We start from the raw sequence: 11766 nt of genomic DNA, 5'->3' as shown, positions 1-11766 counted from the left end.
TCTAACATAATTTAAAATCTCATATTCTATCATAAAACACCAAAATACACAAATTTCACCTATGGGTATTTTTCCAATTATGAACCCTAGGTTGAATTATTGCTAGCATAAGCTAAATCAAGTTACTGGGACTACAAAAACGTAAAAAACATTAAAAATGAGGCTAGAACGGACTTACAATCGAGCTTTGAAGCTTGAAAAACCCTAGACATGGTTTCTCCTTGCTATATTCGGCCATGGGGTTGAAGATGGACACATTTGGGTTTTAAAATTTGTCTTTTAATTCATTTTACCCCTAAATGACCAAAATGCCCTTTTTACTATTCTTTAAATTTTTACCCTTCCAAGCCCATTTTTGTCCATATTTTTTTAGAAATTGGTAAAATTACTCTTTAAGGACCTCTAATTAATAATCTAATTCAATTTTATGCAAAATGCTTCTAGAACACAAGTTTTGCAATTTATTCAATTTAGTCCCTAACTTCAAATTAAGCACTTTATGCATAGAATTTCTTCACGAAATTTTCACACAATCATGCAATCATATCATAGACCTCAAAATAATTATAAAATAATTATTTCTATCTCAAATTTGTGGTCTCAAAATCACCATTCCGACTAGGCCCAAAATCAAGATATTATATTAGCACATAATGTTTAGTAAATTAGTAGAACATGAAACATAACTTACCATTTCATTTATATAACATTAAGTGTTAGCATAATGTCATACAAATCATAAGCTTGGTACAAGCCTATGCATCATCATCAATACACAAGTTAGTGCATTTATACATAAATCACTTGGATTAAACATATGATAAGTCATTTCCATATGAACATTCATCATTTGATTCATTCATCCTTTCATGAGCATATGCATAATTCCATCTGGAAACTTACCATTTCAATACCTTTTCTTGCTCATTGAACCGTCTAGAATCTCAGGAAAGCTCACATGAAGTACGCTTAAACATATAACCATAACATTTCCTTTACATCATTGCTCATACGAGCTGTGAAATGGGCCTGCTCACATGAGCTGTGGGTCAGAATGTAACACCCCAAACCCGACCCAAATGTTATGACCGGATCCAACATGCCACATCGAAGCATTCAAAACATTTTATATTATTGATCTAGAAAAAAAAACTTACTTAGTGTTTTAAAAGATAATTTCATTATAGGTTAAAGTGAATGGAAGTTGTGCACCAGGTAGGAAACTAGAAAAGAGGTGGTGAGTCCATCAGACTGCTTAAGTACCAAGCTCCCTTCGGATCCAATCCTAGACATGCATACCGCCATTGCCACACCTTAACGTCATGGATATTTCTAGGAAACCGATTTGATTAAGTCATTTTTAGGAAAAGTGATTAATTTTGGAAAATACTTTCATTGCAGAAGCTTTGCTTGTTGTTGTGTTATTTTGAAATCAATTGTTGTTTTTGAAAACGCGCCCTAAAGCTATCCAATTTCAACAGTTAAAATAAGTAATCCCTATCTTAGTAATACATATTAAAACCATCAAAAATAATTAAGCGGCCTTATTACATTTAAAAACCCAAACCTTTCAAAACGGGTGGCCACTCCGAATTCCCTCACAGCTCCAAGCCCACTATGGTTGGGGATTTCCTGCGTGGATGAAAATAAAAGGGGTGAGTTTGGGGAAACTCAGTGTGTAAGGAAAACCCAGTCAAAGCCCAAGTCAGCTCAAGCCTATTGGGCCTAAGCCCATTCAGTAACAATGGTATTGGACGAGCCCTTTTCGATTACAATAAACTGGGCCTTATTCCCTTATTCAGATAACAGTATGGCCCATAGGCCCATTTCAAAATACATGCAACATCAATAACATATGCAAGCCCATTTTGGGAGACTACTCAACCCACCAACCACTACACTCCACCCGTACCAGCCCTACACTCCATATGGGGAATAGCTCAACCCACCCAGCCCAACACTCCACAGTTGCAGCCTTGCTGCTCAGTTAACAGTAAATTGAGGCAAAGCCTCCAGTACGTGGACAAGCCACTTTCAGTACCTCCTCCATCAATATCCCAATCCCATGCATCGATAATAACAACATGGCATGCGATAAATAACAACGATCAAACATGCATTTAGGTCAATTTAACCCTAGGGGTATTTGGTAATTTATCTACTAGGGGTAAAATTGTAAATTTTCCACTTTTAAAGGTATTTCAGTAATTTATCTATTTTAGGTTTTTCATGCATATTCCTACTTTTCACGTACTAACGAAATCACATACCGAGGGTTACCGAATTGGGCTGCTATTCCATCATTCCAATTTTGGCCCATTAAGCCCAAAAATATCGAGGCACGTAAATCATGCACATTGCGACTACCAAAAACATTAATCGATTTACCTCACGAGCATTCGCTTTTCACTCGCAAATCTATAAAATACCGATTTTCGGCATTTCAAATTTTTCGACTTTTGCCGATCTAGACTAAGAAAGAGGGTGTTAGTTACACACTGCTTATGACGATATCTTGTGAGATCCACACACTAACGCCTACAATTGGATTACTAACACATTAATCTAACTATTCAAATACGAACTACGTATTAACCCCTTACAATATTCGGCCAACCACACCTACAAATCATAGTAAGCTTAAAAGAAATCAATAAGCAACTCATTAACAAATTTTTGTTAATGTTTACCACATAATCATAATCTCACTGCAAGCTGCCTTCCTGAACAATAGTCACTAAATCATTTATAACTGGAGCTACAAAACTCCAAATCAAGTGCCATTAATTTTACCTGAAAATACACTCATATATCTTCTATCCATAAAATTTTCAGAATTTTTGGTTTAGCCAATCAATACCAGATTTTTCTTAAAGTTTCCCATGTTTCACTATTTGACTAATCTGACCACTCTTCATTACGAATCAAATTTCTCATTGTACAGAATTCAAAATATGTTCTTGTTTATTTCATTTGAAACTAGACTCATTAAGATTTAATTACATAAATTATGCATCTTCTAACTCATCTCCCATAATTTATGGTGATTTTCCAAAATCACGTTACTGCTGCTGTCCCAAGCAGATTTATTACCAAATCACTTTTTCACACCTAACTTGCATGCTTGTTATTTAAACATGTATATCACCAATCAATCATCACATATCTATGATTTTACTTAAGTATAATCTCCATTTCATCATTTTAAAGCACAACATGTTAGCCGATTTTTCCCCTTAGCATCTAAGGCACATGCATGCTCATTTGTTTGGCTCAACTTCACCTATCTTCCATTTTTCATCAAAAGAACATGAAACAACAACCATTTCCTTCATTTTAATTCATGACTAAATGCTCACAACACAACTAAAAACCAAAATATGCTTCAAGAGTTAAGGTAGAATCAAGAAGAACTCATGAACATCAAGATAGAAGCAAACTGCCATGAACTTACCTTCAATTTTCTTCCCCAAGTGACCGAACATTCAAGAGCTTTCTCCTCTCCTTTCTCTTCTCTAAATTTCGACTATGATGAACAAAGATGGACAAAACTTTGTTCTTTTCACCCCTTTTTCTTTTAATAAAATTTCATATTTCATCCATTTAATTCTTTAATACAAAAGACATGAAATGCCCATCATGGAATATTTACCTAAACCATTATCATGGAACATTTACCTAACCCATTATCATGGAATATTTACCTAATCCATTATCATGGAACATTTACCTAACCCATTATCAATTTGTACCATGAATTATGGATATCAAGTGCTCATATTGTCTACAACAACATGATGGCTGGCCACTTCATGTAAAATGGGAGGTTTGTCATGCAAATCCTCCTATTTTGCACTCCTATTTATTTGGCCACTTCAATTTAGCCTATAGCATTTTCAAACATTTTCACATAGGTCCTATTTCATAATTTCACCCCCTTTTTCTTATGGAACAAAAATTAACTAAAATTGTCGGGTTCTATCTTAAGCTTGGGCCTTCTAGAGGCCCACTAACATAATTAAACCTATGCCAACATTCACAGAATTCCCAAAAATTGGGGTGTTACAACTCTACCCTCCTTAAAAAGAAATTTCGTCCTCAAAATTTACCTGATCAAACTAGTTGAGGGTATTGTTGACGCATAGTCTCTTCTGATTCCCAAGTAGCTTCTTCCCTTCCATGATTACGTCAAAGTACTTTCATTAACGGGACAGATTTCCTTCTGAGAACCTTAACATCTCGAGCCAATATTTGCACAGGCTCCTCCTCAAAGGTCAAATCAGTTTGAACTTCAATTTCTGCAACTGGCAGGACATGAGCAGGGTCAGAACGATAATGCCTTAACATGGAGACGTGAAAAACATCGTGAATCCTGTCTAACTCTGGAGGCAATTCAAACTGATAAGCCACTGGGCCTACTCGCTTCAAAACCCGATAAGGCCCAATGAACCGCGGACTCAACTTGCCCTTCTTACTGAATCTCAAGATCTTCTTCCAAGGTGAAACCTTTAAGAAAACCATATCCCCAACCGCGAACTCTATCTCTTTGCACTTTAGATCCGCATACGACTTTTGTCTATCAGATGCCTCCTTTAATCGATCTCTTATCAACTTAACCTTACTTTTAGTATCTGCCACCAACTTCGGTCCAAGCACTTGTCGTTCACCCAACTTTGACCACTAAATGTAACACCCGTTACCCGTTACCATCGCCAGAACAGGATACAAGGTATTACCAGAATATAACACATACCATTAAATATAACCGAGATATAAATATGTCATCCAATTTGATAGTGCATCGTATAACATATGTCTTGAACAATATTAGCCAACTTTAATGGCTTGTACAAAGTAGCTAGTTGAGTACTGTAACTAATATTTTAAACCTAGACAAATATGACATGTAACAAAATAATTAAGCCTACTATACATGCCATAATTCAAAACGTTTAGTTCAAATACCCTAAAGTATGATAGTGCGGTAGATCTTCACGATCCTTAACTCCCGAGCAAGCCAAGGACACTATAAGAAAAAGAGAGAAACAAAGTAAGCTTATAGCTTAGTAAGTAAGTATGTAAATACTAATTAAAGAATCTAACATGTTTACACAACAATTCAAGTATATCTACTTTAACTTCACTATTCATTCCACTTTGATTAAGCTGTCTCGCTGCATCATATTCACTAAATAAATCATAACTCGAGTTACAAAACTCGAAATTTAAATCCGTAAAATTTCCTGAATTTAGACTCATAAAGATTTTTGCTAATTTTTTCTATAATTTTGGTTCAGCCGATTAGTACAGTTTATTAGTTAAAGTTTCCCTGTTACACAGCTCGACTGATCTAACCTCTGTTCACTACGAATTGAATTTCTCTCAGTACACAATTCAAACAACCCTGAAGTCTATTTCATTTAAAACTAGTCTCAATAAGGAATTTAGGCATGTAAACTATATTTCTTAATTTGCTTTGTACAATTTTTAATGATTTTTCAAATTTGGAACAGGGGATCACGTATTCATCCTGAGCAAGTCACATACAATTGTAAATATCTCAAAATATAGAATTCCTTTGCTTGCTCTGTTTCTTTTATATGAAAGTAGACTCATTAAACTTTAATTTCACATCTCATTCAACCTCTAATTATATTCCTCCTATTTTTGGTGATTTTTCAAAATCACGTCACTGCTACCATCTAAAAACAGTTTTAATGCTAATTTCACTCTTTCACACATTCTTTATGCTAACCTCATTTTATCTTATATATGTATATACCACAAATCATTTTCACCACATTTCATTCACCATAAGTGTAGGTCCAAACCATAATATCACCACAAAACCATCCCGTTGAATAATTCAGATCAATCCTCGATATTTAATGGTTTCAAAGACACAAATTTCCCATCATACTTCGTTTAGTTCGGCTCTCTTGTACACATGGTGAACACTTAGTGCCACTCATGCGACCTAACCGATTTTTCTCGTAGCTCTCTTGTCTACATGGTGTCCTTCACTTGGAATCACGCATGTGACCTAGCTACATTTATCTTTCACGTAGCTCTCTTGTCTACATGGTGTCCTTCACTTGGAATCACGCATGCGACCTAGCTACATTTATCTTTCACGTAGCTCTCTTGTCTACATGGGATACATCTCGTATCACACATGTGACCTAGCTACTACAGGGTGTCTCGTAGCTTTCTTGTACACATGATGTGCACTCAAGCATCATACATGTGACCTAGCTACGCCCCTCTATTTCATTCGACCTCTCCAATGTTCAACCGGATCTCTCTCTCTATATTTATTTCCATTCTTCCAATAGTCAATTTATATTTTAACATCAGCTAGTATATTTATATAATAGGCTGAAATATAAGAATGTACATGAAATTATTGTAATATTTACATACAAACTTACCTTGGTACAAAATGTGGAAATTTTGCAAAACTTTTCCTTCCCTGCTCGAGATCAATTCGCGTCTTTCTTGATCTATAATAACACATTTAGCTCATTTAATACTCATACTATTTATTTCAATCCAAAATCACATCATGGAAAAATTACATTTTTGCCCCTAACTTTACAAAATTACAATTTTGCCCCTAGGCTCGAGAATTTAATTTCAGCCCTTATTCTTATATTTTATGATATGCTGAACATTTTTCTCTTCTACAACAACATCAAATTCTCACTCTATCATATAGTTATGAACAATAGGTATTTTTACCGATTATGCTGTTTTACTCGTTTTCACTTAAAACCGAGTAGCACAAGTTATTTAACATAATTTAAAACCTCATATTCTATCATAAAACATCAAAATACACAAACTTCACCTATGGGTATTTTTCCAAATATGAACCCTAGGTTAAATTATTACTAGCATAAGCTTAATCGAGCTTCCGGATTCCAAAACGTAAAGAACATTAAAAGCGGGGCTTGGAATCACTTACTATGGAGCTTGAAAATTGAAGAAACCCTAGCTATGGAGAGAGGGAGAATTCGCAGCAACTAAGGAGGATGATGATCAATTTTGTGTTATTTTTCCCATTTTATTTCATTTAATATCCAAATGACCAAAATGCCCTCCTTACTAAACTTTCAAAATTCCTTCCATGTCCTAATTTTGTCCATGAACTTAAAATTGGTCAAATTGCTATTTAAGACCTCCTAATTAATATTCCAAAACAATTTCATACTAAAACTTCCGGATGCAAATTTTGCAACTTATTCGATTTAGTCCCTACTTTCAATTTAAGCACTTTAGGCATAGAATTTCATCACGAAATTTTCACACAATCATGCAATCATATCATAAACCCCAAAATAATTATAAAACAATTATTTCTATCTCGGATTTGTGGTCACAAAACCACTATTCCGATTAGGCCCTAATTCGGGTTGTCACACAACACGTAGGCGTACGACATCTCCGCCCATAAAGTGCCTTATATGGAGCCATCTGAATACTTGCTTGGTAGCTGTTATTGTATGCAAACTCTGCCAATGGCAAGTAATCCTCCCAACTCCCACTAAAATCGATGATACAACCCCTTAACATATCCTCCAAAATCTGAATAACCCTCTCTGACTGTCCATCTGTCTGTGGGTGAAAGGCAGTACTAAAATCTAAACGTGTACCCAATGCCTCCTGCAACTTCTTCAAGAACCGAGATGTAAACCTAGGATCTCGATCGAAAATAATCGACACTGGCACTCCATGTAGTCGTACTATCTCTGCCACATACAACCTAGCCAACTTTTGCAGGGAGTAATCGAACTGGTATGAAATGGGCAGATTTTGTTTACCTATCCACCACTACCCACACAGAATCTTTCTTGGTGGGTGTCAAAGGTAGCCCACTCACAAAGTCCATAGTGACTCTCTCCCACTTCCACAATGGAATTTTCACCGTTGCGATAATCCGTAAGAAATTGATGTTCACTTTCACTTGCTGGCATGTCAGACATTTCCCCACGAACTCCATTACTTCTCGTTTAAGCCCAGGCCACCAGTACAGTTCTCACAAGTCGTGATACAACTTATTCCCTCCAGGATGCATGGCACAAAGTCCTCCGTGAGCTTCCTTCAATATTGTCTGCCTCAAATTAGAGTCCCCCGGAACACAAATTCTTCCTCGGAAACACAAAACTCCATCACCATTTAAACCGAACTCAGAAGTTTCCCCTTCCTTAACTTGGTGAAAACGATCAACCAAAGACTCATCTTCTAACTGCTTTTCCTTAATCTGGTCCACCCAGGTTGGCCTTACTTGCAATTCAGACTCAAACGAGCAAACATTGCTCTTAGATCAGATACGGTTCTACGACTTAGAGCATCGGCTACCACATTAGCCTTGCCTGGTGATACTCGATCGAATAGTCATAATCCTTAAGTAACTCAATCTATCTCCTTTGCCTAAGTTTCAGCTCCTTCTGAGTCAACAAATACTTAAGACCCTTGTGGTCTGTGTATATAATACACCTCTCCCCTTACAAGTAATGTCTCCAAACCTTAAGTGCAAATATCACTGCCGCCAACTCCAAATCATGAGTAAGATAGTTCCCTTCGTAAGGTTTAAGCTGTTGTGATGCATATGCAACCACCTTACCCTCCTGCATTAACACATAGCCCAAACCCACATGTGATGCATCACTGTACACACTAAAATCCTTCCCAGACTCCGGCTAAATTAACACAGGTGCTTCAGTCAGAAATTTCTTCAACTTCTCAAAAGCTTCCTGCTGTTTCTCAGTCCATACAAACGGTACTCCTTTCCTTATAAGTTTTGTCAGAGGTGCTGCCATCACAGAAAAACCTTCCACTAACCTTCTGTAGTATCCTGCCAGTCCTAGGAAACTCCGTATTTCCAACACCGTCCTAGGTAGCTTCCACTCCAAAATTGATTCAATCTTTCGAGGGTCCACCTTAATCCCTTCGGCAGAGACTGCATGTCCTAAGAAGGTTACCTCCCTCAACCAAAGTTCAGACTTGCTGAACTTCACAAAGAGTTCTTTCTCCCTTATCACTTGCAGCACTATACGGAGATGCTCATCATGTTTCACTTCAGTTTCAGAATATACCAGGATATTGTTAATAAAGACGACTATGAACTGATCAAAAAATGGTTGGAACACACGATTTATCAGATCCATAAATACTGCAGGAGCGTTCGTCAGTCCAAATGGCATAACCAGAAACTCGTAATGACCATACCGAGTCCTGAATGTCGTCTTATGGATATCTGCCTCCTTGACTCTTAACTGATGATATCCAGATCGAAGGTCGATCTTGGAAAATATAAAGCTCCTAAGTGGTCGAGCAGATCGTCAATCCTTGGCAGTGGATACTTATTATTAATCGTCAGTTTGTTCAATTGGAGATAATCAATGCACATCCGCATCGTACCATCCTTCTTTTTCACGAATAGCATCAGTGCTCCCCATGGAGACACGCTTGGCCTAATGAAGCCCCTATCCAACAACTCTTGAATTTGAGCCTTTAACTCCACTAATTCCTTCGGTGCCATCCTATACGGTGCGATGGACACAGGCGCCGTTCCAGGCAACAAATCTATTCCAAACTCAACTTATCGGTTCGGAGGCAATCCTGGAAGCTCCTCTAGAAAAACATCTTGGAACTCCTTCACGGTCCTAACCTTATCCACTGTCAGTCCCTCCTCTTCCGACTGACTTACAAACGCCAAATAGGCCTCACAACCTTTCTGAATCCACTTCTAGGCTCTTAATGCCGACACCATATTGGATAAATAATCCCTTCGCTCACCTATCACCATAACCTCTTCATCCTTTGTGGTCCATAACACCATTCGTTTAGCAGCACAATCCAGGGTCACCTTATGCTTAACAAGCCACTCCATTCCCAAAATGAGATCAAACTCTCCGAACAGTAACTCCATCAGATCTCCAGGGAAAATCCTACCTTGAGTTTCTAAGGGTACATCCCTATACAGTTTGTCTACCCTAACCGAGTGACCCAAAGGACTTAGTACAGATACCCCACTCACAATCTCCTCAGAGCAGTCCAAGTTGTCCATAATCCGTTCTGTGGCCTCCAACCAATATTCCGCCTCATTCGGGGCTATACCAGACATGCCCCTAAAGATCTCCGCTCCGTTAGCCCGAAGTCGTTCAGAAATAGATCCCCGAACTCCATTGCTCGTACTTGCCCCGGCAACCCTTTCCAGAACACGAAGCATTGCCTGTGATAGGGCATCATCCCCGGCACCGCGGTCATGAGACTTTACCTCTATTGCCGGTGGTACCGGTGCATCCACCACCGGCATATGTCTCAAAGACGAAGATCTCGCTCAAGCACTTCCTCGGCTCCGTCCACGGCCTCTTGTACTCATATCGTATTATCTTGATTACGAATATTTATGCATCAATTAATATTCCAGTGTTTATTACAGATGTTTTATGAATCAGACAGTAGAGTTCGAGTTTGTTTTCGCAAATTCAAGTCTAGCTACGATTTGATCTCTTATCGATTTTCCTATGGTTTCGGATCATCCTATCTAGAGTATCCTAATAGGGTTTCATGATGACAGATAATTCAAGAAAATATTCGAAAAGTTCGAGTAATACTTACGTGCTTGGTAGGAGATTGAATGCCACCTTCTAAAGATCTAAATTTTGAAAATCGAGTTTTTCGCATTCTTTATAAAATTTTCGCTTTCGAAAATATTTATTTTTGTAAACCCATTCCACAGCCGAGTTGTTGCAACCTAGGCTCTGATACCACTAAATGTAACACCCTAAACCCGGCCCAAACATTATGACCGGATCCGATATGCCACATCGAAGCGTTCAAAACATTTTATATTGTTGATCTAGAAAAAAAAAACTTACTTAGTGTTTTAAAAGATAATTTCATTATAGGTTAAAGTGAATGGAAGCTGTGCACCAGGTAGGAAACCGGAAAAGAGGTGGGAGTCCATCGGACTACTTAAGTACCAAGCTCCCTTCGGATCCAATCCTAGACACGCATACCGCCATTGCCACACCTTAACGTCATGGATATTTCTAGGAAACCGATTTGATTAAATCATTTTTAGGAAAAGTGATTAATTTTGGAAAATACTTTCATTGCGGAAGTTTTGCTTGTTGTCGTGTTATTTTGAAATCAATTGTTGTTTTTGAAAACGCGCCCTAAAGCTATCCAATTTCAACAGTTAAAATAAGTAATACCTATCTTAGTAATATATATTAAAACCATCAAAAATAATTAAGCGGCCTTATTACATTTAAAAACCCAAACCTTTCGAGCGGGTGGCCACTCAAATTCCCTCACGACTCCAAGCCCACTATGGTTGGGGATTTCCTCGTGGATGAAAATAAAAGGGTGAGTTTGGGGAAACTCGGTGTGTAAGGAAAACCCATTCAAAGCCCAAGTCAGCTCAAGCCTATTGGGCCTAAGCCCATTCAGTAACAATGGTCTTGGACGAGCCCTTTTGATTCAATAAACCGGGCCTTATCCCTTATTCAGATAATGAAGATGGCCCATAGGCCCATTTCAAAATACATGCAACATCAATAACATATGCAAGCCCATTTGGGAGACTACTCAACCCACCAACCACTACACTCCACCCGTACCAGCCCTACACTCCATGTGGGGAATAGCTATAACACCCCGTACCCGAGACCGTTGCCAGAGTCGGACACGAGGGGTTTGCAGACTTAAATCACTTATTAGCACAGTCCATTTTAAAATTTCCAGACGAGCTTT

Source organism: Gossypium arboreum, chromosome 13 (genome assembly GCF_025698485.1).
Source record: "Gossypium arboreum isolate Shixiya-1 chromosome 13, ASM2569848v2, whole genome shotgun sequence".
Lineage (NCBI taxonomy): Eukaryota > Viridiplantae > Streptophyta > Magnoliopsida > Malvales > Malvaceae > Gossypium > Gossypium arboreum.
This window is presented reverse-complemented; position numbering follows the sequence as displayed.